The 22,980-nt window shown below is 34.8% G+C and overlaps 1 long non-coding RNA gene across 1 annotated transcript; it reads left to right on the top strand.

Annotated features, from left to right (window-relative positions):
* Positions 1 to 2,667: 2,667 nt before the first annotated feature.
* LOC103093468 (uncharacterized) lies at positions 2,668 to 21,871 on the top strand. Its single transcript, XR_463847.3, has 2 exons — positions 2,668 to 2,778; positions 21,755 to 21,871. It is a non-coding gene; the product is annotated as an uncharacterized LOC103093468 (long non-coding RNA).
* The last annotated feature ends 1,109 nt before the right edge of the window (positions 21,872 to 22,980 follow it).

Here is a 22,980-nt window from a genome sequence, read left to right as displayed (position 1 = left end):
GAATATCCTCCATACCAGTCCTAGCAGAAATGAAATATAAACTAATGAGAATAGAAAACATTTAACACCTAGATAAATGAAAATGAAATGTTTTGTAAAACAATTCTAATCAAAGGACAAGACAGTGTGTAAAAGAATAAAGAGGGCCAGGCATACAGGAGGCAGATACTGCTTATTCAGTAAGCTATTGTATTTTGCCTACTGTGTTAAGTGCTCGAGGAGATTTGAATTTTAGCTGAAACTAAATCCTGTCCCTTTTGGCTATTACCATAGAAAACTATTAAAAAAAAAAAACAATGGAACGTGGAATTGAATTCTGGTACATGTGTTCAATAGATCAACTTGTTTGGAAGATGCAACTTCTCCACATGTAGAGAATGAAAAATCTGCTTCTGAGAAAGATTGTGGAGAATTTCTAGAATTTCATAACTGGTTTTTGATCTATTGACTACATGGTTCAAAATGAATAATTTTTAATTGGCCATGTAACCAAATTAGAGGCATCTTCTAATCATGATCATATAGCTTAAGCCTAGTTTCTTTGTATTATTTTTTTTGCATTATCTGCTCCAGGGAAATTTTGTTGATACCTTTACTTAGGGAATCTGGTGAGAAACAATGACATAAGGGGATAGATCTTAGGGCTTTCTCTCTGAGGCAACTGCAGTTATTTTCTTCTAGTTTGGATGAAGGGATGAGACCCTCCAATATTGGGAGTTTCAAAAGGTCAGGTAGGCATACTATTATTTTGGTGTTCTAGAGTCTGGTGTTGCCACCAGCATCACTACCCAAAAGAGCAAAGTTTGAACTTTGAAATTGAAAGTACATTTAGGATGCAGCTCAAAGTAATTGAGACAAGGACTCACCAACTATTGTGTTATATCTGTATATGAATTTGTTGGGACAAATGTTATATAAGAAGTAAAAAGTTGTATAAGGTGTATAAAAAAGTAAAAATATATAAGATATGTAAGTAATAAAATAAATTTTACATAAGAAGAGTAAACTTCATATATATTATATGTTTATAATATATAAACCACTAAAGTGTAACCCAGAATCAAGTCACCCCCCCCCCAAGATATTATTATGGCATTTAAGAGGATTTTCTTGAATACTTAAATAACAATAATCTTTTTTTAAAAAGTAGTTTACTGAGACCTTTTGTTTTTTAAACAATAGGCATTTCCCAATAACCTTCCCTTCCCTAAATGACTTTCTCTTATTCTGAGGAAAAAAAGTTGTTTTAAATAAAATAATAAAGCAGTTGTCTGATAACTTGAAATAGTCTGCATCCTTAGTCTACCACATACCTCATATACATTCATACTAAGCAAAATGGACGGTAAAACAATTGCTCTCTTCCAGGGAAACAGTGAGTATTATTATATAATTAATTTTACTATATATTTATATCAATTTGAATATATAACCAATATTAATTAGGAGGAATCATTGAAGTTAATGGGTTGGCCAGGCTGAAGCATTTTTATATTCTTAGACACAATAGCAAAGACATACAACAGATAAAGCAATTATAAGGCACTTCCTTCAGTTTTTAGCCCTGTTTTCTAAAACTGTCTTTATTTTAAAACTAATTAAACAATTAAATTGTATCCTGAGTCAGTTGCATTGCTTCAAAAATCCTATGAGGTAACGGTTTTATAGACCACTACAGATGCAAAGGAACCCTAAGATTTAGGAGTTGTTTATTTTTATCTATCATTTTAACTACCTCTTATTTTTTTCTCCTTCCTATTTTTTCAAAATCATAACTACAATCAGATCTATATTTTATTAAGAATAATACTAATGATAGAATTGTAATAGCAATAATGATAATGATAACTAGAATATATATATATATATATGTATATATATATATATATATATCTCATTTACTATGTGCCAAGCACTTTACAATTATTCTCTTATGTTACCTTCACAACAACCAACTATTATTATCCTTGTATTGTAATTTAGGGAATTGAAGCAAAGACTTGCCCAGAATCTTATATCTAGTAAATGTCTGAAGCTGAATTTGAACTTAAACCTTCCTGACTCTAAGCCCAGAGTTTTTTACTGTGCCAGATCCCCACCTCATTATTTGTCTTTTTTTTGTTTTAACTTGTTTCTGTATTTTAATAGAAGATATATATATATATATATATATATATATATATATATATATATATATATATATATATATCTCAGAAGTGTAACGGAGGGTGGCTAGAGGATAAAATTCGATGGTTCAGATAGGCCACTATCAGAAGATTTAACTGATTTGGAAAGCAGTGTCAGGAGGCTGACTGTGGGCTGACAGGCTAACAGACCCATTCCAGAGAGAGACTGTCCTGAAGTAACGAACACAAACTACTATATAACAGGGATGGGTGTTGAATTTATTATGACAAGGAAAGGTGAAAATGGAATTTGGATAATCCTAAACTAATAACAACTACCTAAACCCACGAGATCTAAATATCTCTTCACAGAGATTTCTTCATATATTTGAGCTAACCTTACCTATCTGTCTAAAGACTCCAGCCCCCCTAAAATATATATATATATATATATATATATATATATATATATATATAAACCTACACTAACCCAACCCCCCTTTATGTGGTAATAGAGGCAGTGGGTTTCAGCAATTTGGCAGGACAGAGCCCAGGGAGAGATCCTAGATACTGAAGGACCCCAGATCTAATCTTACAGACAGATGGTTCAGGATCACACCAGGAAGCTCAGTAGATGACAACAAGCCAGCAGGTAAGTAGGTAGGATGGGAAAGAAAAGATAGAATGAGCCACCAAGGAAAAGCAGCCAGTCCCTCCAGGTCAAACCAGGGAAGACCCAGCTCCAACCTCAGTTAACTGTCTCACACTTCCCACACACACACATTCTAGAATCTTTTCTCTGCGTCTGCATCTCCCTGCAGACCCACCTCATCTGATCTCTTACTTATAACAGAAGGAATCCTTAATTTAGAGAATTGAGACATTTCAGACTCTCATTTTTTCCTCTTTAAACCCCTTAATTATATCATATCTACTTACTCCTCTTAAGATTATTCAATGCTACTTTTTTTTTTCCTGAAAGAAACCCATGGTATCTGTAAGACATTTCTTAATTCGACTGTACACACTTTTATATCAAAATGCTCTTTTTGCTAAAAATTAAACAGAATACTATAATTTATATGGAAGAATACTGCAGAGAAAATGAAAACAGACCATTCAACTTGAATGTGTGTTCAGGACTATAAGTACTATATTTCTGCCTGTGTTTGGTGCAGAATAGTGTTTTTTTTTACAGTATTACACTATTGTGGATGCCCCCCATTAGTCTTTTTCTGCCAACATTTCTGAAAATTAATTGATAAAATTAATTAATCAATTATTTGATTATAAAACTAATCAATAAAGTTAATTAATTAATTAAAATAGAAGTCATTTGACTTAGATATCAAAATCAAGGAAATTATTGTGGATTATAATAATATTAAAGATAATTCTCCTCCCTTTGTATTTTTCTTTTTTGCTTTCTTAATAATTGTTTTTCAAACTAGTTCCCTGCAGTACAGTTGTCATCAAATATGGATTGGGGTTTCATCTCTATTTAAAGTCTTATCCTATATACTCATTCATCTGTGTTAAGTAGCAATGCCAGCTTAAAGTAAAATGACATAAAAATAGCCTCTGTTAATAATTTTTGCTGTGATTCATCATAGCTTTGTATAACAGGTGAATATGTTCCATAAAAGAGGCAATTATAGTACTGAAAAGTTTTTTCACTAACTACTTAATCAGAGGAATGGAAGACTATAGCTCCTGGGACATGTGAAAGAGCTTACCTCTATCAAACCATATTTCTTTATTTGCTAGACTGAATAAGCTGCCTATCAGGGCTAGATGCTTAGCATAGTGATTAGAATTTCAAATATTTGGGAAGACTGAGGAAGTTAAAATCTATTTTCTTTACTTTCATTTAACTATAGATCTCTCTATTCCAAGAAAGGCCAGCAGCTACTTTAATAAGACTAGAAACTCTATGTACAGAAATGTCCATAACAGATCTATAGAACTATTTAAATAAAAACTTCCACATGTACAGCTTATAACCTTAATTTTTCTTTTTACATTCTAAAGGCTATATTGTAGGTATCAATATATACATATGTATGTATGTATATGCAACATGCTTCCTTGCCCACACTTTCTCCTGCAGGGTTCCAGAGCTCTTCTCTACAGGCATTGGTTGAGTTCCTCCAGTTGTGTTTAGCCTAAAATATGTGTGTGTGTGTGTGTGTGTGTGTGTGTTTTTAAGGAAATATTTACTTCAAATATATAATTAGAAATAATCATATAAACATTTCTCCAAATACTTTGGGACATACTCTCCCATATATCCCCTCAGTCTCTAGGGGATTAAACTCTAACTTTAGTTTAATTTCTATATATCTCTGGTTCTACCACATTCATGGTGAATTAAATACTTCTTCATGCCTGGTTTCCCAAACTTGACTTCTGAAGATTTTCCCGTTGTGCCTCATGGTATCAGTGCTTCATTGATTACACAATCAAGCCTGAATCCTGACACCCAGATGGCTGCGACTCACTTTTCTAACCTTTGAAACTCCAAAGGTAGGATACTTTACTCCCTTCTCATCTAGAATGGAAAACAATAAACTAAAAAGTCAAGGACTTGGGCCTTTTTCTCAGAGGCCATATGGTCTTTCACTGGATGTTATGGTTAAAGGAACCACTGAATGAAGCCAACAATCAAAGTTGACTTAAACTTTTTTTTAAACTATCATTTTGGTACAAAAATATTCATAGCCATGCTCTTTGTGGTGGCGAAAAACTGGAAAATGAGGGGCTGTCTCTCTATTGGGGGATAGCTGAACAAATTATGCTATATGATGGTGATTTGCTGTAAGGAATGATGAGCTGGAAAATTTCTATATTAACCGGAAGAACCTCAATGAACTGGAGCAGAGTGAAATGAGCAGAACCAAGAGAACATTATACACAAAAAGTGAAACAATGTGGAACTATCCAATTTAATGGACTTTACTACTAGTAGCAATGCAATAACCCAGGACACTCCTGAAGGACTCATGAGAAAGAATGCTATCCACATCAAGAGAAAGAATTATGGGAGTAGAAACACAAAAGAAAAACATATGACATCACTTATCACATATATATGGGTATAATAATTGGGGTTTGGGTCTTAAAAGATTGTTCTATAGCAAAAATGAATAATGTGGAAATAGGGATCAAGAGATAATACTTGTACAACCCAGTAGAATTGCTTGTTGGATATGGAAGTGGGGGGGGGGGAAAGAGGGGAGAGAAAGAAAATGAATCATGGAAACATAGAAAAATACTTTTAAAATAAAGAAATTTAAAAAAATTTAAAAATTAAAGTTTATTTTGATAGTTCTGGCAGCATAACCAATCAAAAAATATTCCTTTTTACCATGATCCAAATGTAACCAGTTATAGAATATCCATACAGGCACCATAATTATTCCTAGGCACTTTCTTTTTATGTCATCACAATTTCCCTTGAAAGGATAAAGTTGTTGAGGAAGCTTGTAAGGTATCTGTACTTCAGAAGGTGAATTGTGCACATTGCAGCTACAAAATGATGGCTGTGTGTGCATGTGTGTGTGTGTGTGTGTGTGTGTGTGTGTGTGTCCTCTAAGGGGGAAAGGATAAAGAAGAAATATTCTCTACATAATAGCTTATATTATCTTTCAACATGGGCAGCAAATATTCTATTGCAAACAAAGTACTAGAAAGAATGTTAAAATAAATTTAGAAATACATTATGAAGCAATAGAATTACAAATGTCATCTGAAATGTATTTGTTTATTTTCCTAGATGGAAGCATTTAAAATCCCAACCCAGTAACCTACAAAATAAAAATCTGGCATTGACTTAAAAAACCCACTAACTGTTTAGAGCTAAAGTTCCTAGATTCTTATGAAACAAAAGGTACAAAAAAGTATATCTTTATGAGTACACCATGATTCTAGACCTAGCTATGCACACAAAGCCTATAACAGTTATCTGAATAATTCACTCAAATGTAGAAAGCCAATATGACTAATTCAGACCTCGAAAGCCACCTTCCCCTTCCTCTAAAGAATAGTTCTTAGACATGAATTATATGGAAAAATTATATCAAACATCTCTATTTTTCTTCTATAAAGTCACCTTTAGGACTCAATCAATTTTAATTTTACAAATTATAATAATTGTACTGACACATACAGAACCTTTCCTATGTACACATGAGTTTTTTAGAAATATCTATTTCTAACAAAAAAGTACAGTGAAGTTCAGAAAATTTTCCTTTTTTATTCCTTGGCTTGGATTTTATCTCAGTGTTTTCAGAAAAAAAAACTGAATAAAGATGTATCCATTTTGCAATGAAAGATTCAATTGCTTTTACAATGCTGTGTAAACATCTCTAGATGAACAAGCTTAACAAATGTATTATGATTCAACAAAAATTTATGTGACACATTTTCTCGCTTCAGTGGCAGCCTATTTTCCTTAGCTTGAACTACTGCTAGCGTTGATTTTTTGGCAGGCAGCCAACCAACCTTTGATTTAAAATGAAACTGATAGTGTCTGCTCCAGTAGTGCAATATATTCCACATCAGATCAAAAGCAGGGAGCTAGTAATATTAACATTATACTAATCTGTAAAGACATTTTTTGCTAGACTAGTGTTGAATAAAGCTTTAAAATGGGGAACATCAGTAATTGTCAGATTATCCAGCAAAGTTTATTTGTAGAGTATTCCAAGATGAGGGTAGATTGTTGAGAAGAAAGAAAGAAAGAAAGAAAGAAAGAAAGAAAGAAAGAAAGAAAGAAAGAAGAAAGAAAGAAAGAAAGAAAGAAAGAAAGAAAGAAAGAAAGAAAGAAAGAAAGAAAGAAAGAAAGAAAGAAAGAAAGAAAGAAAGAAAGAAAGAAAGAAAGAAAGAAAGAAAGAAAGAAAGAAAGAAAGAAAGAAAGAAAGAAAGAAAGAAAGAAAGAAAGAAAGAAAGAAAGAAAGAAAGAAAGAAAGAGAAAAAGAAAGAGAAAAAGAAAGAGAAAAAGAAAGAAAGAAAAAAAGAAAGAGAGAGAGAAAGAAAGAGAGAAAGAGAAAAGGGAGGGGGAAGAAGAAAGGGACAGAGGAAGGGAGGAGACACAGAGAGGGAGAATATCTGGAGAATGATAAATTATTGTAAAGTGTCCATTACTATCATCCTTTCCCACCTCCATCCCTCCCCACTAACTTTTGTTATCTGAAGTATAGTTTAAATCCCTTCTGTTGTCAGCTCAATATATTTTGTATGATTTCCAACTCTGATTGGTATCTTGGTGTGCTAAAGTAGCACTTTTACTCTTGTTTACAGAGAACCAGAGGTAGTATCTAATGAAAGATAAGTCAGAGAGCTCTCAGTTATACCTTGTCACTATTTCTAGCTTCCTTCCTAACAAGGATTTAGGCCAAATGCCATCACCAATAACTGACTGACGTAGAATTACCAGCAAGATAACAATTATAGAATAATTTCAACATATAAATAATTCATATGAATAAATAAATCTAGTCTAGTAGTTAGTTGTCTCTCGGTAACCGAGGATGACTATTGTCTTTGTGCGTTTTTGTGCACAGACACTTGTGCATGAAGATTTAAGTGGAAAAGTCAATCACAGAGACAGTCCCACTCTCTTGGCTTTGGAAGCCTGGGTCCAGTGGCACGAAAAGTCATTACATCTGGAGACTTCCTCAGCTGCTTTGGATGGCCTTGTTGTCTTTTGTGCTCCAACACGCCCTAAGCACTCCACAGTGCCTTGCTGCATCACCATCTCGTTGTCATTAATAAATAAATAAATTCATTATTTTTCCATATTACCTTTGTTGTCTTGTAAAAACAAGCAAACCTTAGAAATTCAGAAATATTTGGGGGGTAAAAAGTTTGAAGTCTCTTCAGAAGTCACATGCAAATGTGTCAGAAACATAATTTGTAAAGACAAAACATATCTGACTTAGTCTCCTATTTTGTTGTATAAAGATTTTTATTTTGATATAGTTAAGCTACTAAAATAATAAACATCTTCAAAAGGTTAATCATTACCTAACTATGGGAAAATCAATTTAACGTGGCTAATGTCTGAAAGGCAATCAATTAAATTGTTATACTTGTATTTTATAAATTAGTTAATTACTTTGCTACATTAAAATGCCCAGTTAACCTCTTTCCCCTCCATTATAAATGACATCATTTGGCAAAAAATACACCAATATGCAAAACTATGTCTTATTTATATTATCAGTTCTTTCTCTAGATGTAAATATATATTTCTGTTGCTCTATATAATGTAATAAAATATTTATAGCAGCTTTCTTTGGGGTTGGCAAAGATCTGGAAACTGAAGGGATGCCCATCCATTGGGGAATGACTAAATTAGTTGTGGCATATGATTTTGGTAGAATATTACTGTACCATGAGAAATAATGAGGGAACAGTTAGGTGACTTAATGCATGGGGAGTCAGACTTACGGATGGGAGTTTTGAGGTTCAAATTTGACCTTAGATACTTAGCTGTCTGACTTTGGGCAAATCACTTAATCCCCATTGCTTAGCCTTTATTGCTTTTCTGCCTTGAAACCAATGAACAGTTTTGATTCTAAGATGGAATGTAAGGGTTTAAAAATAAGAAATGATGAACAGGTTAATTTTGGAAATTTAGAAAATATCCCAGTGCATAATACAGGGAGGCCTTTGCTTTTAAACCATCCCAATTTAAGATGAACATTTTCTTATGATTTTATTTTTATTGACTATAATCTGTGTATTTGTATTTAGGTCTTCTCCTGTCTTCCCGAATTTAAGCCTCACTGTTTAAAATGCCTTTTGAAATATCAGAAATGTAGTTCAGCCTATGGAATATTTTAGTCTGTGGATTATTACAATGAAAAAAATATCCAAAGAAGTTTTGGAAATAATTTATGACATTTTTATCACTGCAGCTCTGACCTTCCTAGGGAACTGAAATTCTGTTAGAAAATTAGAGTATTTGTTTCAGTTATTTGGCAGCACTTCTTCCACATTGTGTTTTGTTTGAAATGTTGATTATTTTTCTGAAAGTAGCTATACTAAAGGTAAAAAACCCTATGTATTTTAATCTGCAGAGTAGAAAGACATATTACCACCCATTACACACCCAAATTAAATTTGTATATATGTAAATATTTGTTGAATATATGCATTCAGAACCTTTCGAGATGCTATAAGATGTAAGAGAAGAAAAGGAAAAGAAGAGGACAAAGAGAAAAAGGAGCAAGAAATGAAGCTACCATAGATCCTGTTCCAGAGATTCCAAATATTTAGGGTGCTAGAGTGGAAAGACTGGATTTTACTTGATATTTTGCTTTTTCTGACTTTGGTAAAAGATACTTATAATTTCGAGCTCCAATATCTACAAAAGGATAAACTTTATTTAAGAAAAAGATGGTGATATAAAAGATCCTCCTAGGACACTTGTTTGCAAGGGCACCAGATGAACATATAATCAATAAAATCAAAAGAAAATAACAGTAATCTACTTCAAGCAATTCAGGACTACACATTAATATGACCAGAAAATTTCCAGCATACTAATTTATAAGTTATCATAATGACCCAAAGACAGCACAGTTTGACCAAATAAATGAATCAGAGGTCTCTAGACCCTTGCACAATTGAAGTCTCAATAAGGAATGAAGTCAGTTAAAATAAGTCATTGTACAGATATTGAAAATGTTTTAGGCTAAGTGTTACCCTTGAGGTCTCTGATATCCCATGAAAGTCGTATATGGAGAAAAAAGCCAGCTCTTGTATGACTACTGGTAGAAGAGGAGATTCATGTGGGGGTTCCAACAAAAGAAATGAAATTATCACGATTTCTTGAATCCTGTCAGTAATATGTGTGTGTGCACACATATATGTATAATTATATAAAATAAAAAAATTTTGACAAGAAAAATCAATTAAACCAAGATTAGAAGGAAAACAGAAAGCTAGGAAGGCATTTATTGCAAGTAGAACTGTCAAATGTATAAGCATACAAGGTCATTCTCCAACTGATAAATGGTCAAAGGACAGGCAGTTCTCAGATAAATAAATCAAAGCTACCTATGGTTATATGAAAAATGCTCTAAATCTCTTTTGATTAGGGAAATACAAATTAAAACAACTCTGAAGTACCACCTTATATACACCATATTGGTTAATATGAAAGAAAGGGAAAATTGGGACACTAATATACTGTTAGTGGATTTGTGAGTTGATGTGTTTTGGAGAGCATTTTGGAGCAATGCCCAAGCAGTCACAAAACTAAGTATATCCTTTGATCCAGCAATATCATTACTAGGTCTTTTAATAAAGGGGTTTTTTTGTGTGAGGAGAGAGGAGAGGGATAGAATGGAGTCTTCCCTCCCTCAAGGCAAGAACAAAAGGACGAGGTGTTGATGTTGGTTTTGGACCAAGAGGTAGAAGGAGGGTGAGTCTGTTCTTTCCCACTTTCAGTCCTCTCTAGTTATGACCCCTCACTAAGCCTGCCTGTTCACTCCTCACTGCCAGGTTCTTTCTAAATAGCAAACTTCTTATTCTAGGGAGAGAGAGATCACTGATCTCCCCTCTCAGCTTCACTGCCCTTCACTCAGTCTTGAGTCAGTTAAAGTTTGGTAACAAGTTTATTCTAAATAACAGGGATGAAGGATAAGGTTAAAATGGCTGGTAGATTGGAGTCAGGAGGGAAGAGGGAAGAAGGGATCCCTAACTAGCTAAACCCTTCTCTCCAAAGTTAGGTAACCTAGGTTTGATGGCCTGAACCCCTGAGGGGCTCAGAACAATGAACCCTGACTTTTGCACAGCACAGCAGGTATCCTAAGTTCAAGATAACAGGGAGATTATAACAGATCTTCTTTGTGAATTGTTCTCTTCTTCAAGTCTTTTTCTACTTTGGTCTTTTAAGGGGGTTGGGATCAGGAATTCAAGGAGAGAAAGGTTTCTGGAATTGGGATCCAGTCACATATTGAACTCTCTGCTCAGGAAGTCTCAAGTCAAGAGAGAGCTCCAATTGTCTCTCTCAGGGTTTTCTCTTCTTTCAAAGTTCCAAACCTTTTCTGTGTCCAACCCTCACTGCTGGTAGAATCCTTGTAGCTCATCCAGGCTTTTATTTCAAAAGTCTCTGGGTTTCTCTCTCTTACAACCTGCATCCCAAAGAGATCAAAGATGGGGGAAAGGACTTATTTGTATAAAAATATTCCTAGTTACTCCTTTTGCACTGGCAAGGAATTGGAAACTGAGGGGACATCTATCAGTTGGGGAATGGCTGAGAAATTTCTTATTGTGTCATAAGAAAAGATGAACAGGACCATTTTAAAATATCTCGAAAGATGCATGAAATGATGCAAAGTGAAGTGAGCAGAACCAAAGGAAAATGAAACACAGTAACAAAAATACTGTATGATGATCAACTGTGAATAATTTAACTATTACCAGAAACTCAATAATTCTTAGCAATTCCAAAAGACATGTTAAAAATGCTATCCACCACTAGAGAATGAATTTATAGTTTTAATGTATATTGAAGGACATTGTCTTTATTTTCTTCAAAAGTTTTTTCTGGTATATATGATGTCTTCTGTCAACATGACAAATAAGGAAATATATATTGTATGATAACATATGTATAACCTGTGTCAAATTATTTAGTGTCTCATGGAAAGGGGAGAAAAGGAGGGAGAGAATTTGGATGGCAGTGTCAGAGAAAAATATTAAAAATTGTTCCTATGTCTAATTGGGAAAATACAATAAAATATTAACTAAGAAAAGAATACCAAGGACATATACACCAAATGACTTAGCATCCAAATTCATGAAGGAAAATTAAATGAGTTATAGGAGAAAATAGATAGTAAATCTATACAAATGAGAGACATCAATAATCTCTCACAGACAGAGATACTGCTAACCAGATGAAAAGAAGTTTGGGAAAAGTTAGAAAAAGATATAAAATATGATAGGATAGACTCAAGAGGATATTGACTAGGAATAGGAAAGGTATAGGTATTTCCTAGCTTTCCATGACACAAAAATTAACCATATCTTTAGGCATAAAAAACTCAGAAATGAAAAAAAAAGGAGAAATACTAATTACACAATTTTTAGGTCATAGTGTAATATAGTTATATTGATAAAAGAGGTTTGGGAGGTGAATGGCAAAAAGGCAGAGGAGAAGGAGCAACTCAGCTGGACTCTCTTAACATTCCTCTGTAAATAATTTTAAAACAATGCCTCAAAAAATGGCAGAGCCACCAAAAAGTTGATAGGAGATGTTTACAGCCTAAGACATTTGTGAGGTCTGGGAGAAGGAGGGGAAGGGTTAGTCTAGAAAGCAAGCCACAACAGCACCAAGAGTGACAGTAGGAGGCAATTGTAGCAGCAGCAGCAGGAGCTTCAGAAGATCTCATCTCAGAGATGGTAAGAGGGTCAGATAATTTGTTAAAATATTGAGAGTATCTCCCAGTTGAGAAGAGAATAGCTTTTTATTTTTTGCTTTTTTTATTAAATGATTTGTTCATTGATTTCATAACAATATTTTGGTATCTCCCTTCTTTCTTCCCTTCCCTGCACTAGAAAAGGAATCATTTGCTTTAAAAAAAAGTATATATAATTTTTTGTGTTTTTCTATATTTTGTGTTTATATCTATACATTTATATAGATATATCTATATAAATATATCTCTAGGTATCTATAGATATATCTCTCTATATAAAGTGTATATCAGTTTTTGTCCTTCCCAGGTGGACATTCACAAGTCATTCTTCAAACATTAATTATGTAGCTGTATATAATTTTCTCTGATTTTATTCATTTCACTTCTCACTATTTCATGTAGATTCTTCCATGTGTTTTTTTTATTAGCCTACTTATTATTTCTTATGATGTGTTTGTATTTCATAACAATCATGTGACACAGTTTGTTTAACCAACCACCAATTGAGCATCCCCCTAATTTCCGATTCTTTGCCACCACAAAGAGAGCTGCTATAAGTACTTTAGAACATACAGGTTCTTTTCCTTTTTTGTTTATCACTTTGGCAAACAGACTTAAGAGTGTGATTGCTGGGTCCAAAGAGATAAACAGCTGTATAAATCTAGGCATAATATCATATTGTTATACAAAATAGTTCAGAGTTCTACCAAGAATATATTTGTTCCCATTTTTCACACCCCTTTCAACATTTGTCATTTTAACATTTTATCATTTTTAGTCAATTTGATGATATCTCAGAATGTTTTTGCCTTCCATTACTCAGCAGTAATGATTTAGAGCAATTTTTAAAAACATGATTATATGGCTTTAATTTCTTCATTTAAAAATTGTTTTACCTTTTGACTATTAAGAATGGCTCAAATTCTTATAAATTTGACAAACTTTTCTAAGTGTTTTACATATGAGATCACTATGTGAGAAATGCTCTACAAACTATTTCCATCCATTCCTCTGTTTTTTTTTCTAATTTTATTTACATTAGTTTTATTTGTAAGATGATTGATCACTGTAATATAATGTAATCAAAATAATCCATTTTATATCATACACTATTCTCTATCATTTGCTTATTCAGAAATTCCTCTACTATCCATAAATCTGATAGGTAACATATCCCATATTCCTATTTGCTTGTGATAGCTCCCTTTATGCCCAGAGATAACCAGATGTCATATATCCATTTCGATCCTTTATTAGTACAAATGGTGTAAGATATTGGTCTATCCCTGGTTTCCATCAAACTGATTTCCAGTTTTCCCATCACCAAATAATAAATTCTATTTCAAAAGTTAGATCTTTACTTTTGTTAAATACAAGTTTACTATAATCTATTACAATTGTTTGTTGTATGCTTCTTATATTCCACCAATAACACTTTATATTTCTAATCTAGTACCAGATAGTTTCCATAATTACTATTTTATCATATAGTTTAAAATCTGATATCACTAGACTTTATTCCCTTATGGCTTTTTATTAATCCCTTTGAAATTCATATTTTGTTTACTGGAATGAATTTTTAAATGACTTTCTGTAAATCAATAAAATACTTTTTTGGTAATGTAATTGGGATGACATTGAATAAGTTAGATTAGTTTAGATAGAATCATCATTTTAATAATATTTCCCCACTACTTAAATTTGACTTTCTTTGTATAAAAAGTGCTTTAAAACTGTATTCTTGTAGTTGGTTTCTTTATGGCAGGTATGCTTCCAGATGCTTTATTCTATGTGTCATTATTTTAAATGGGTTTTCTTAATGATATATAAAAATGCTAATGATTAATGTAGATTTATTTTTGTATCCTGAAACTTCACTAACATTATTGACAGCTTCAACTAATTTTTTAGTTTAATCTCCAGGATTTTCCACATATAACATATTGTCTGCAAAAGATATAATTTTATTGCATCCTTGCCTGTTCTGATTCCTTCAACAACTTTTCTTCTTTTGTTGCCAATGTTAGCATTTCCAAGATAATATTAAATATTATTTATGATAATGAACATCCTTGTTACATTCCTAAATTTCTGATAGATAATTATATTTTTAAGAAAATACCTATACCTTTTCCTGCATCAATTGATATAAAATCACATGATTTTTCTTACTTTTGATATAATCTATTATGCTGATAATTTTCTTTAAATTGCTGGCATAAATCATGACAGAACACAATATGTAATCTTTGTGATATATTATTGTAGGTTTCTAGCTAATATTAATTAAATATTAATAATGAAGATAAACTCAGAATGGGTGAATGACTTTAATATAAAGAAGGAAACTATAAGCAAATTAGGTGAACACAGAATAGTATACATATCAGATCTTAGGGAAAGGGAAGACTTTAAAATCAAATAAGAAGTAGAAAAAAATCACAAAAAGGAAAATCATAATTTTGATTACATCAAATTAAAAAAAACTTTTGTACAAACAAAACTAATGGATCCAAAATTAGAAGGGAAACAACAAATTGGGAAACAATCTTCATAACAAAAACCTCTGACAGAGATCAGGTTGACTTCCGGGTAAGCATGGTGGCAGTCTAAATGTGGCTTATGTACTCTTCCTAAAACACACTGACAAGGACTACCCCAAAAGACCCTAAGAATCATTTTCAGAGGAGTGGAGGAGCTGAAAAGTGGGGTTCAGTATTGAAGGTACACGGAACTGGGGTTTTACCAGTCTATAAGAGGGTGAAAGGGCTTCCACCCAAATGCAAGCCAATCCACCCTCCCCCACCCCACCTAAAGAGCCAGAGCCAGGTACAGCACACGCCAAGAAGAACGAGCAAGGGGCACCTCTGGAGTGAGTAGTAGGCACATCTTCATCCTTGGTTGCTGATAAGGACAGAAGGGGACCCACTCCAGAAGGCAGTTAGGCAGAAAACTCCAACATGCAAAAGAGTGCAGTCCTCAAGTGCCCAGAGCTAATGTGTCCACCAGAGCCAGGGAGTAAGCTTGGAGTGCCTCTAGAACGAGCAGGGGTCACTTCTAAGTCCTTGGGAATTGACTAGGACTGCAGGGGATTCACCCCCAAAAGCAACTAGACCTGAAAACCAGTCCAGCCGGAGAGTGCAGACCCTGAACGCCCCCTGGAAGGTGGCACTGAGAAAAGCCTCAAAAGACTGTGGAGAATCGAGAGCCTGCCTCTCCTCATTAATTCCATACACAAAGAACCTGCCCAGCTGACTGATCTCTAACTAAAGAGGGAACTTAAAACAGAAAAAAAAATGGCTAATTGTGCACAGGAGCCTCAAAATCCCTCCAAAAAAATCTAAAAAAGAAAGCTATTACCCTCGAGAATTTTTACGAAGGAAAAACCCAAGCTACAGAGGAAATACTGGGTGAAACTCAAACAAAAACAAAACAGAAAGAAAAAAAAACTGAAATTATCCACAAGCCCTGGAAGAGTCTCAAATGGAGCTTATAATCAAAAAGATGGAAGCCATCTGGAAAGAGAAATGGGAAATAGCTCAAAGGAAAAAATGAAGAAATCATAGATGAATGCCAAAAGATTAAAGCAGAAAACCAGGTCTTAAGGACCAGAATTGAGCAAGTGGAAACCAATGATCTTGCAAAACAGCAAGAATTAATGAAGCAAAGTCAAAAGACTGATACAATAGAAGAAAGCATAAAATATCTCACTGACAAGGTGACAGATCAGGAAAACAGAGGAAGGAGAGACAATTTAAGAATCATTGGTCTACCTGAAAAGCCAGAAATAAACAGCAATCTTGACACCATACTACAAGAGATCATCCAAAAAAACTGCCCTGAAGTTCTAGAAGAAGGGGGCAAAATTGACATTGAAGGAGTTCATAGAACACCCTCTACATTAAACCTCCCAAAAACAACTCCCAGAAATGTAATTGCCAAATTCCAGCTCTTTCAAGCTAAGGAAAGAATCCTATAAGATGCCCAAAAGAAACAATTTAGATACAAAGGAGCACCAATCTGGATCACACAAAACCTGGCAGCTTCAATGCTAAAATACCACAAGGCCTGGAACACAATATTCAGAAAGACAAGAGAACTGGGTCTTCAACCAAGAATCACCTGTCCATCAAAACTGACTATATACTTCTAGGGGAAAGTATGGGCATTCAACAACATAGAAGATTTCCAAGTATTTGTAAGGAAAAGACCAGAACTAAGTGGAAAGCTTGATATCCAAACACAAAGAACAAGAGAAACATGAAAAGGTAAATATGAAAGAGAGGGAAAGGGAGAAAAAAATTTTTCTTGTTTTTTTTCTTGTTACTTCAAACTTTCTTCTTTAAGGACTACAATTAGATCAAATTATATATATATTAATATATGAGGGAAATGTTATTTGTAACTCTCAAAAATGTTTTCATTATTATATTAAATGGAAGAATCATTTATAGGAAAAGATTGGGGCATTTAAGGCTATAAAATGATATGGGGGAGAAAGGGTAAGGGGAATTGATGATGCTACTAAGAGATACTTAAATAAAATAAATGGAATAATCTTTGTCACACAAAGATACACATAGGAAGGGGAGAGGAAGAATACTCTTATGAGAGAGAGGAAGAGGGTGCTAATAGGTGATACCTGAATATTACTCTCAGTGAAATCAATTCTGAGAGGGAAGAGCATCTAGAGCCATTGGGATCTGGAAGTCTATCTTACACTACAGGGTAAGGAAGAAGGGGAAACTAAGGGGGTAGGGGGGAAGGAGCTCAAAAATTAAAAAAAGGGGAGGGAAGGAGAGGGAGCAGGATACTAAAAAGGCCCTAAATAACAAGAAGGGAACAAAAAGGGAGGGGTTAGAAATGGAAGTATATCAAGGTAAGGGGATAGGGGGATTGACTAAAAGTAAACCATTGGTTTAAAAAGATATAGCACAAGAAGAAAGGTCATAACTAGGAGAGGATATCAAAATGCTAGGGAATTCAAAAGTGACAATCATAACTTTGAACGTGAATGGGAAGAATTCACCCATAAAATGTAGACAAATAGGAGAGTGGATTAGAATCCAGAATCATACCATATGTTGTCTACAAGAAACACACATGAGGCGTGTAGATACTCACAAGGTCAGAATTAAAGTGTGGAGCAAGACCTATTGGGCCTCAAATGACAGAAAGAAGGCAGGAGTTGCAATCATGACATCTGACAAAGCCAAAGTAAAAATAGACCTGGATTAAAAGGGATAGGGAAGGTAAATACATCCTCATAAAAGGGAGTATAAATAATGAGGAAATATCATGAATCAACATGTATGCACCAAATGGTATAGCACCCACATTTCTAATTGAGAAACTAGTAGAACTGAAGGAGGAAATAGTAAAACAGTATTAGTAGGAGACCTGAACCTACCACTATCAAATTTAGATAAAGCAAATAAATAAATAAATAAGAAAGAGGTAAAAGAGGTGAATGGAATCTTAGAAAAATTAGAGTTAGTAGATAAAATGGAGAAAAATAAATAGGGACAAAAAGGAATACACTTTCTTTTCAGCAGCACATGGTTCATTCACATAGATTGACCATATACTAGGTCATAAAAACATGTCATACAACTGCAGAAAAGAAGAAATAATAAATGCAACCTTTTCAGATCATAAGGCAATAAAAATAATGATCAGTAAGGGTACGTGGAGAGTGTGGAAGAGGCATGAAGAGAGAAAGTTTTGAAGGACATGACAAGATGCAGGAGACTAAGCTGGGGACATGTTTTGTCAATCAAGGCAAAGATTCTAAAATGGAATGTTCCCAGGAGAAGTGGCAGTTGAGCTGATGAAGGGGGGCTGGGAGCAGAGGGTTGGAAAAGGGAGAGAGTGAGGGAAGAAGGAGGTTAGGAAGTAGATTGATTCATCAGCCATTAATAGGGATCAGCAGGCAAAACCCAGAATAAACCCCAGAGCAGTCCTTTGGGTACCAGCATCCCTGTGTGCCAGTATCCTTCTGTGGCAGCATTCCCCTGTACTAGCAGTGTCTCTCATCTATCACCATTGTAACTAGGAGATCCTCAGGGTGGTTCCCCTCTAGCAGCTTTCTCTAATCACAGCCAGAGAGTAGAGCAGTCAGCTTAAGCAGTAATAGTTTCCCCTCAGTTTAAATATTCCATTTCGAATGGCACCCTTGGTCTGACTGTACCCAACAATCCCACAGGCAGGAAAGAAAGACAGTAAAGATGTTCAAACAAGTAGTTTTTGGTGTGGTGATCATCACAGCCATTGTCTGTTATTGGGTATACCATACAGCAAGATAACCCAAATGGTAGTGGAAACTGTGGATTGTTAGTAATGTTACAATAACTGTTTTATAAATACCATTTCAACATGAATTGGTTCTCTGGCAACTCCTGGAACAAGTATATGTAATCTTTATGGCTGTGTTGCAGAATCTATCCCAAATCAAGAAAGTATTCAGATTCATGGTTCCCCTTAAGGGAGAGAAGGTTATGGCCATTGACAACAATGATCTCTTGGACACTCCCTTAAACAACTCAGATCTCGTCTTATTTACTGATGGTTCTTCTTTTATGAGAGATGGCATATGCTACACTGGAGCTGCTGTTGTCACAGAATTTGCCACTGAGTGGTCATCTTTATTGCCCTCTAATATTAGCACTCAAGGGGCAGAACTCATAGCTCTGAAACATGCCTGTATTATTGCCAAGGGTAAAAAGGCAACAATTTATATGGATTCTAGATATGCTTTTGGCACTCAGTTGGGATGCTATGGCTCCAGAGAGGAACCTCAGCTGGAAAATCCATAGCTAAGGCAGAAATTATAAGTAAAGCATGAGTGAAGCATGATTGATGAGTGACACTGCTCTCAAACTGCCGGAAGCCTTAGCTGTAGTTCATTGCTCTGCCCATACAGGTAGCTCTAACCTTGTCTCTAGGGGAAATGATTGAGCAGATGCGGCTGCAAAGCTAGCAGCCATAGAAGGACCTGGATTAATTTTAACATTAACAACCACTGATGATTTAAATTTATCACTTTCCTATAATGAAAAGGAAGTGGAAAAATGGAAAGAAAAATTTAAAGCAAATACATTAATAGAGTATGGGTATCGTCTGAAGGGAAACCCCTGCTCCCTAGAAGTTTCTATCACCAAATTTGCCAATCTGTTCTTAAAAATGGTCACTTTGGTACCCAGGGCATCATGGACTCTGTTAAGAGAGTATGGATAGCCCCTGGTATAAATACCATAGCCTCTAAAGTGTGTTCAGCCTGCTCTACCTGCCAGGCATATAACCAACATGACTTTCTTGGCAAAGCTTTTGGTGGGCGTCCTCTGGCTTACACACATTTTGAGCACCTACAGATAGATTTCATAACAATGCCAAAGGCCAGACATTATAAATTTTGTCTAGTCATAGTAGATCAACTGACCAGATGGCCGGAAGCATTTCCTGCGACCCGAGCCACAGTGGCTTTTGTTGCTAAGGTGCTTTTAAAAGAAATTATTCCTTGTTTTGGTCTGCCAGCACATATTGATTCAGATAGAGGAAGTCATTTTACTGATTCTGTCTTAAACCAAATATATTCTTGCTTGGGTATAACTCCCAAATTCCATGCTCCATATCATCCCCTGAGTTCAGGCCAAGTTGAAATGATTAATAAGGAACTTAAAATTATGATTGGCAAATTATGAACCGAGACCCATTTAAAATGGCCTGAAATTCTCCCTCTGGCCCTATTTTATCTTAGAAGCAGGCCTAGAGAAGACTTACATATCTCACCATTTGAGATGCTTTTTGGACATCCGCCTATCCAGGCTAAGCCTTTCTCCCCAGCATATACATCACTATTAGGGGGAGATACTACTATTGCTTCCTATATACAGGAATTTCAGCATAAACTGCATGAACTTCATGAATCTGGAGCTGCAGTACAAGCTGGACCACTAGACTTTTCACTTCACGACCTGAACCCAGGAGACAAGGTGTATATTAAGAATTTCCAGCATACTAGAGCAACTCAGCCTTCCTGGGAGGGACCATTCCAAATATTGTTAACTACTCCAACATCTATAAAGGTTGGAGAGAAGGACTCTGGGATTCATTGCTCACATGTAAAGAGAGTATCTTATGCTGAGACTGATCAACTGTATCCTATCACATGCATTGAAGATAATAATCCATTGACAAGTGGATACTTGTTATTAAAAAAAAAACATTGAATTCCTGATTTTTTTTCTTCTCTTTCCCTTATTTTTTTATTATTGCTTTTCTTTTGAATATTTGAATTTCCCCCCCTTTCCTCATTTCTTGTACAAAAGGTACATACAATTAAATTTTTTTCTCTCTTTCTGCATTAATAGAAGTTTAAATATACATACTTGCTATATTATTAATACATATCCAAACAGCTTTAGACTGTGGGAAACTGCCATTTATTGATAAAATGTTATGGGACTATGATTAATGTTTGTGTCTGATTCCAGGAAATGGGATAAAAACAAGGAACACAGACTTAACCTGAATAGTGCCAAAAGAGCACACAGGAAATACTAATGTGGACTTGAGGTTGCGACACTTGACATACATTAAGTTGTAGGACTTCCTTGTATCTACACTCTTAATGAAGTACTTATACAAGTACCAAAATTTGACTATCATGCTGGCTCCCTATATCCCTGAGAATGAAAAAAGTCAGACCTGGAAATGATGCTTCCCTATCAAAATAGCATTCTAGTTCCTTTCCTTCTTATAATATGGCAACTTCCTTTAGTCTTGGCTTCAAATGGGTAAGTGAAATATTATTGCATTCTTTCCTACAGACTTGTGTAATAGAAATTACTTTAAATTTGACTTGTATAAGAGCCTATTATAAATATATTTTTGTTTACTCAACATTTTATATACATAGATTTTGGCATTTTGATTCTGGTTGTGAATTTTTTTTCTCTTCCCTTTCTCCCAAAAGTTTAACTTTCTTCCATATTTTTCCCTTTATATATATTTTTGTTTTGTTTTTTGTTTATTGTTTTTATTGTTTTTGAATTCTTTTAATAACTGACTCATACACCCCCATAACTCAACAATGCATCCTGAGCTGAACTGGATTTTTTTTAACACCCACTTCAGGGGGGATTGTATTTTAATAAAAATTGAAGATTTTGAAAAAATTTTTTTTTGCTTCAGAAAGCTCTTCAAGGAAGAAGCGCTCTAACTACTAAATCCAGAGAGTGCACTGTTGCAGAAAGATGCCAGAAAACTTACATTACATCAAGATCAAGAATGAAACTTGCTTGAAGTGAAGGTTGATTGAATTTATTTTGAATGTACACTCTTCTGCCAAAGGGGACTGCCCCCTAATTGGCTTTTGTCAATGTGCCCAGCAAAACATTGGTTTTGCTGTCTCTCTCTCTATCTCTCTTATTTTTCCCTTATCACTACCTATTGTAATTTCAAAGCTGGTATGTTTACAAGACCCATCGGAGAGACTAGTGTTCCTCAGGCCTCAGGTGGATTGTGGATTTCAAAACTACTCCACCCTATTCAGACCATTCTTTAGAAGGTCGGATTTTGCTATTTCCTGATCAATAACAATAGAGATACTTGGAATAACAGAATCAGGTCTTGGAAACTACAATCTCCACCCTACTCAGGGTAACAAGATTAGGAAGGGCTGCAACAAAACTCAAGATTTAATTATTTTGAGAATATGGCCTTCAACAAACATGTGCAAAAAAAGACAGACCTCTGGGGGGTCCTAGGTCAAGCTAGAGCCACCATTGGCACATGTGAGATGCAGGAAATGAGGTAGAGAATAGCCTCTGAAGTTCTCGTGACTTCCTGTGAGGAGGGCTAGAGGGAGTTGGAGGCTGCTGTTTGGAGTTGGAGGAGCCCGCGAACTGTTTTTCTCCAGATTGGTCACATGAGTGATAGGAACTGATCTCTTTCCTTGCCTTGGCTATCCAGGGCCTTAAAGCCCACTTTGGCTCAGCCTGAATAGAATGTGTATTTAATACCTCTTTCCTTCTCTCCCCTTTCCTTTTCTCGATCTCTCTCTCTCTCTCTCTCTCTCTCTCTCTCTCTCTCTCTCTCTCTCTCTCTCTATATATATATATATATATATATATATATATATATATATAATATTTCCCTGTTGTCTATACTCCCTTTTAACAGAATATATTTACCTTCCCTATCCCTTTTGATCAGTTCTATTTTTGCTTTGGCTTTGTCAGATATCATGATTGTAACTCCTGCCTTCTTTCTATCAGTTGAGGCCCAAAAGGTCTTACTCCATCCTTTAATTCTGACCTTGTGAGTATCAACCCACTTCATGTGTGTTTCTAGAAGACAACATATGGTAGGGTTTTGTATTCTAATCCATTCTGCTTTTCGTCTATGTTTTATAGGTG

Source organism: Monodelphis domestica, chromosome 3, assembly GCF_027887165.1.
Source record: "Monodelphis domestica isolate mMonDom1 chromosome 3, mMonDom1.pri, whole genome shotgun sequence".
Classification (NCBI taxonomy): Eukaryota; Metazoa; Chordata; class Mammalia; order Didelphimorphia; family Didelphidae; genus Monodelphis; species Monodelphis domestica.
The sequence above is the reverse complement of the archived record's forward strand: the minus strand, read 5'-3'. Positions and strand labels throughout refer to the sequence as shown.